Source organism: Acomys minous (assembly GCF_964271855.1).
Source record: "Acomys minous genome assembly, chromosome: 14".
Lineage (NCBI taxonomy): Eukaryota > Metazoa > Chordata > Mammalia > Rodentia > Muridae > Acomys > Acomys minous.
In genome coordinates this window covers 61,931,931-61,938,671 of record NC_140496.1, presented here as the reverse complement: position 1 = coordinate 61,938,671, position 6,741 = coordinate 61,931,931, and positions in this window count along the sequence as shown.

The window sequence follows — 6,741 nt, the reverse complement described above, 5'->3', positions numbered from 1 at the left end:
TGGGAGTCATCAGATTGTCAAGTGATTGGTTTTTATGTGGGTTTTAAAGGTACTAGGATTGCCGGGTGTGGTGGCGCACGCCTGTAATCCCAGCACTCAGGAGGCAGAGGCAGGAGGATCACTGTGAGTTTGAGGCCAGCCTAGTCTACAAAGTGAATCCAGGACAGCCAAGGCTACACAGAGAAACCCTGTCTCGAAAAACAAAAAACAAAACAAAACAAAAAAACTACTAGGATTAGAATAGCCCAGAATTTGCCAAGCATAGTGCTTACAACTTAAAAATAAAACATAGTCTCTCTGTGTCAGTCATTGAGGAACAAGCTGGTTTAAGAAAACTACTGCCTTAATAATTTACTGTATTGATTAATATAGAAAGGTTAATTCATCCTTTTACAACACATGGGTCTCCCCAGGCCCTCCTTAAATCAAGGCCCCAGGCAAGGACGGGGTGGGTGGCAAAGCAGTAAGGGAGATCCTGGGCCAGAAGAGCTTTTTATTTTCAACAGAATGTTCTAGGACATGGCAGCTCTTTCCCATTCCCACCGCACTGGGATTTCAATCAAATAATATACTTGCGTTTCCTCTTTTTCTGTTCTGAATTTCTACACAGGTATCAAAAGAGAAAATTTCACCCTCGAGTGGCCAAATGACGGTAGGCAGTCATGGTCATTTGTTTTGGGGGAAAAGGGGGGCTAAAAAAGAATCGCACTGTACAGCTTAGGCTGGTCTCAAACTCCTGCCTCAGCTTTCCAGCTGCTAGGACTACAGGTGTGCATCACGAAGGCCAGGGTTGCATAGGAACTTGTGATATAAAAAAGGGGGAGAAGGGTGAGGTTAGGGGACTTTACTGTTCACCCCAGTTGAAAGAGCAGTCATCGAGAAAACGAACAGCAAGAGAAGGCTGTGTGGCTCGAGGGGAAACTTACATACGGTTGGTGGGAATGCAAATGAGTCCAGCCAGCCACTATGGAAATCAGTATGGAGGTTATTAAATATGGAAAATAAGGTGCCAGGCAACAGATAGGCTATGGAGAAGTTTATTACAGAAGCATGGGAGAGCAGGGACGGGGGAGGGGCACCCCAGAGAGAAAGAGAGACAGAGACAGCCAGAGAGAGGAAGACAGGGGGAAACGAGGTTAGGTTTGCCCTTTTGATATTTGGGCGGCTGGCCTACCTAGCGGCGAGCAGGTGATGACATCATAGACTACTAGGCAGAGTGGGGTCAGTATGCTAACTGAGGTTCCCCCAAAATCCCTGAAGATAGACCTACCATTCAAACCAGCTACTCCACTCCTGGGCAGTCAACATGGCACAGAGATGCTCGCACTTGGGTGTTCACCGCAGCACAAGCAACCCTTGCCGAGTTACGGATTAACCTGCTGTCCATCTACAGAGGAACGGACAAGGAAAACGCGGTAGACATGCACCAGTGGCATGAAGAGTGACGTTAATATAATCTTCAGGAAAACGGCCACAGCTGGAGATAATTACAGTAAGCAAATTAAGCTAGTCTCAGAAAAACAAGTCATCAGGCTTTCTTTCATTTCTAGTTTTGTCAGAAGAAAAAGGGGGGGGGTAGAGGGACACGAGAGGAATATACTCAAAGTGTGTTAAATTTATGCGTGAAAATGTCCTACGTAACCCAGTGTCATGTACATGGGGAAGGGAAGAAAAGCTAAGTAAGGAAGCCAGTCATTTAAAAAAAAATGCAGATGGCGCTGCAGAGACAGCTAGCTCAGTGGTTAAGAGCACCTGTTGCTGCTTCAGAGAACCCACACAGTGGCTCAGATCATCTCTAACTCCAGTTCAAGGGGATCAGATGCCCTTTTCTGACCTCCCCAGATATGAGCAGGAATGTGAGACACAAACACACATATAAACAAGACACTCATACATACAAAATAAAATAAATAAATCTATGACAGGGTTTCATTATGCAGTTCTGTCTAGCTTGGAACTCACAGAGATCTGCCTGTCTCTGTCTCTCAAGTGTTGGAATTAAAGGCATTTGCCACCGCGCCCAGCTTTTAAAAAAAGAAAAGAAAAGAAAAGAAAGCAAGCTGGGGGTGGTAGTGCACGCCTTTGATCCCAGCACTCAGGAGGCAGAGGCAGGTGGATATCTGAGTTTGAGGTCAGCATGGTCTACAGATCGAGTTCCAGGACAGCCAGGCCTTCTCAGAGAAACCTTATTTCAGAAAAACAAGCAAACAAACTAACAAACAAAATAAATACAAAAATGATAAAAAGTTAGGCTGAGCATGGTGATGCACACCTTTAATCCCAGCACTCAGGAAGCAGAGGCAGGCACATTTCTTTAAATTCAAGCTCAGGGCCAGCCTGATCTACACAGAAGTGAGTTTCAAGACATCCAAGGCTACATAGAAAAACCCTGTCTCAAAAAAAACAAAAACAAAAATTTTAACATTTCATAACAAAAATTACAAAAGCTGGTCAGGCTGTCACACACTTGTAATCCTAGCCCTTGGGAAGTGCAGGTTGGAATAGCATGATTTCCTGGCCAGCTCTTCTACGGAAGACTGCTTAGCTGGGCTGGCGTGGTGGCACACGCCTTTAATCCCAGCATGCTCGGGAGACAGAGGCAGGCGGATCTATGGAAGTTCGAGGCCAGCCTGGTCTACAAAGCAAGTTCAGAACAGCCAGGACTCTTTTACACAGAGAAACCCTGTCTCGGAAAAAAACAACAACAACAAAATACCAATCAACCAACAGCAACAAAACCCACAAAAATAAATTAACTGGGTTTGTACAGATTAACTGAAAGAGCTTTTCCTAGTCATACCAGCTAAATTACCCTATTTGGGACTGTAGCTACTTCTCTCTTATTAGTGTTGCTGCTGCTATTATTATTATATCATCATCATAATTATGTTATCATCAGTGAAGGTTGCTGAACAGCTTGGTTTAGGCACCATAGTGTGGAAACTCAGCGCAAGTGACTTACTTTGGCTTAGCTGTTTGCCGCCAGTACAGTCATTTGGTCCAAACCAACAGACATCCATAAATTTTAACGCTTGTGAAGCAGTTCACATTCCCTCCTGGGGAATCAACTGTTTAAAGCTCAGTGACTGATGATGAGCGCCTCCGTTCTTCTTGGGAACTTGTTTTGGTTTTGTAATTTTGTTTTTGTTTTCCTTTCTTTCACCTCCTCGCTGAAACGATTTCAGGGTAGGCAGGGAGACAGATGTGGAAATTCACTTCAGCAGGGCATCTGCTAAGTGCGGCAGGATTCCTCCTCAGGACTCTCAAAGCCTCAATAGAAGCATCAACGGAAACAGCAGGTTAAGCTCCTCTGACCGACGGAAAGCCACTTTAAAAAGAATGGGTGGAGCCCTGACATCCGGTGGGGACAGCGGGAGGAAGCGGATGGGGGAGGGGGATGCCCAGGTGCGCGAGGGGAACTGAGGTAAAGCCTGGAGTTGAGGTCTTAGGAGGCCAGCCTGCAGGGTGGCTATGGGTCACACGAGGGCGCTCCACCCTGCCACGTAAGAGCCTGAAGTAGCTCTAAGGAGCTCTGTCGGAGAAAAGGCCTTGAAGACGGTGGGAAGGGACCATCCTGGGTGCCCAGCGACAGGCCCTCTCTTCGTGTTTCCTGAGGGTCTGCATGGGGTCTCCTTGGACGCTATAAACAGTCGGCGTTCAGGTCCTGAGGAATTAATGCCTCTGTGGGTCAGATTCATCTGTGTGTGTGTGGGAGGGAGGATGTTTGCGGCTCACTTGGGTGTGTTGTGTTTGGGAATGGGGCGCGAGGGTGGGCGTGTGGATTTCTCCAGGGATGTAGGTGGCAGGGAGTGGACGTTTTCACTCCCAGAGGGCTGGTGCTCATGTCTTCTAGGCGCAGCACTTGAAGCAGGGTGGAGCCCCCAGGAGAATCAGACAGGCTCCCAACAGAGGAAGTCCCCTATTGGAAACGGGGCGGAGATGAAGGTTGTTTCAGCTTGCTAAACTGCTGGGGTAAATGCTCAGCAGAAATTGCGATCCCGAGCAGCGAGCAGCGTCTAGGCCTGGAGCCTGTCCAGCCATGCAGCTCAAGGACCCGGTGTCACTAGGATTTGCCCAGGGGCACACTGGAGATCTTGTGACCCAGGAAATAGCGCTGGTCTTAGTTTAGATCAGGACATTTTCCCCCTTGAAAGCTGCGTGGGTCAGTGGCTTAGAGCCCAGATTGGGAGGGGCGGCTGGAGGCTTCTGCCTACTCTCACCTTTGTCACCAATAGCCACGTCACATGAATCAGCTCTGCAGGCTGTACCCCGGCCTGGAGGCTCAGCCTGGGATTTGAAGGCATTAGAGTTGGGAGAAATTAACCCCAGGATGTGAGCTTGCAGGCCAGTAGGCTGAGGCCCTAGACAGTGTCACAGAGTAGGGGAAGAGGAAGTCCTGGGGACCCAGATGCTGAAACTCGGGGAGAAGAATGGGCTCTGAAGTGCCCAGGAGACCCCCCACACACACACCTCAGCTGGCCAGAGAGCAACAGGGAAGACCAGTGTGAACCCAGGACTCTTGAGAGCTCCGGACCATGCCTCTCTGTTTGTCCAGACACCTCTGTCATCCCCTTCACTTACCAGCCTGGCCCAGCCAGCTGCAATTCCTGAGACAGTGTGAGTGGAAACCAGCTTTCTGGGGGCCCCTCTAGGGGGAAGGAGGACTGAACAAAGCTGGGATCCAGAGCACAGGGTCATCTGGAAGCAGTCACTATAAAGTCAGGGATGAGGGCGCTGAGATTTCCTGTCAGGAAAACTGACCTGAATGCTCAGCCCTAGAGCATTTGCTTAGGACGCCCGGTACCAGGGTTCAATATTGGAAGAATTCCTTTCCACCTATGCACAAAGGGTCACGTGATCTTGATAACCAAAAATGACTTAAGCCAGCTCAACCTCAGTCTCACCAGCTGCAAAAGTGACTGCCCTGCAGATGTTTTGAAGATCTTGGAATAAGGAGGGTAAAAGCGTGCTGTCAAGGCATGGTGGCCCACACCTGTAACTCCAGCACCAATATGAGTTCTAGACCACCCTGAACTACAGAGTTAGTCCCAGGTTAACCTGAGCTAAGGTAAGATGAAAAAAAAAATCTGTTAATTTAGTTATTATCTCTCAAATGCCCAGACCCCTTATGATGGCTGGTCCCCTCTCCTTTCTAAAAAGTTGGCCTGGTCTTCACAGAAAGCAGCCGTCTAATTTGCCTGCACAAGTGTGATAATAAGAGGTCAATATTAATCTGGGTGTGGTGGTGCACACCCAAAGTCCCTGCCACTCAGGAGGTAGAAACTAGAGCCCAGAACTTCAAGGACGCTAGGCAACATATTGAGACTCTAAAGAAAAGAGAAAGTAACGAAAAATTTTAAGAATAAATGTAAGCAAGGTGTAGTGTCGTATGTCTGTAATCCCAACACTCCCAAGACTGAGGCAGGAGAATGTCTAATTTAAGAAAAGCCTGGGCTACATTGTCAGATCCTGTCTCAAAAACAAACAAATGCCAGCGAAATGACAGAGCAGGTGACACAGGCCCACCTAAATTTAATCCCCAGGTGTAAGTGGCAGAGAAGGAAAACTAACGCTGTTAGAATGTCCTCTGACCTCCACAGAGACATGCACTTGCACACGCGCACCCAACAAATGTAATTAACTTAAAAATAAATAGAAGAGGGCCAGGTGTGGTGGCACACACCTTTAATCCCAGCACTCCGGAGGCAGAGGCAGGTGGATCACTGTGAGTTCGAGGCCAGCCTGGTCTACAAATCGAGTCCAGGACAGCCAAGGCTACACAGAGAAACCTTGTCTGAAAAAAAAAATAAGTAAATAAATAAAAATAAAAATAAATAGAAGAATAAATAAATAAGACTGGCCGGGTGGGAGGCCCGGGATCGGGAGGCTACTAGAAGTTGAGAGGATGCTGGGATGGCAGAGTGAGTGTCCAGTTAAGCTTGGGTAACTTAGCAACACATTGATCTACAGAATTTTTTTACAAAATTACAGACTTTTACATCTTAACTTGTGTGTATGTCTGTGTCGGGCATTGTCTGTGGAGGGCAACAGAGGACGCATGATCTCCTGGAGCTGGAGTGACAAGGGATTGTGAGCTGGACATGGGTGCTAGGAACTGCATTTTGGGTCTTCCGGAAGAGCAGCAGGCATTCTTAAACATTGAGCTATCGCTACAGCTCCTCAGAAATAAAAATAAAAGCCTGGTGGTGGTGGCACACACCTTTCATCCCAGCATTTGGGAGGCAGAAACAGGCAAGCAGGTGGGTCTGTAATTCCAGCACTTGGTAGATCGCTGCGAGTTGAGGCCAGCCTGGTCTGCAAAGCAGGTCCAGGACAACCAAGGCTACACAGAGAAACCCTGTCTCAACCCCCTCCTGCCCCCCCCAAAAAAGAAGTGACTGTGTCACCTGGCAATGATAGGTTCTTGTCTGCTAACAGGAGGCCCCTGGGAGAGTGCCCGCGTTTGTAAGAGTGGCTTTATTGGCTAGAGGCTGGGTCCAGGAGGTGAAAGGTCATGTGGGATGTTCCTTTTCTGGATCTAACGAGATGAGGGTCATAGGGCATCAGGCCTTCTGACCAGGAAGAGACTGAGGGCTTCCTGTTACAGTGGGGTTTGGAGCTCGCACTATTGTCTAAGGCCTTCTTGTTAGGATTCGGCTTCAGGCTGCCTACCTGTGATGTCACTGCCTACCTGCCTACCTGCGTGGCCCTGCCCTGGGCCATAAAAAAGACAGACCCTCC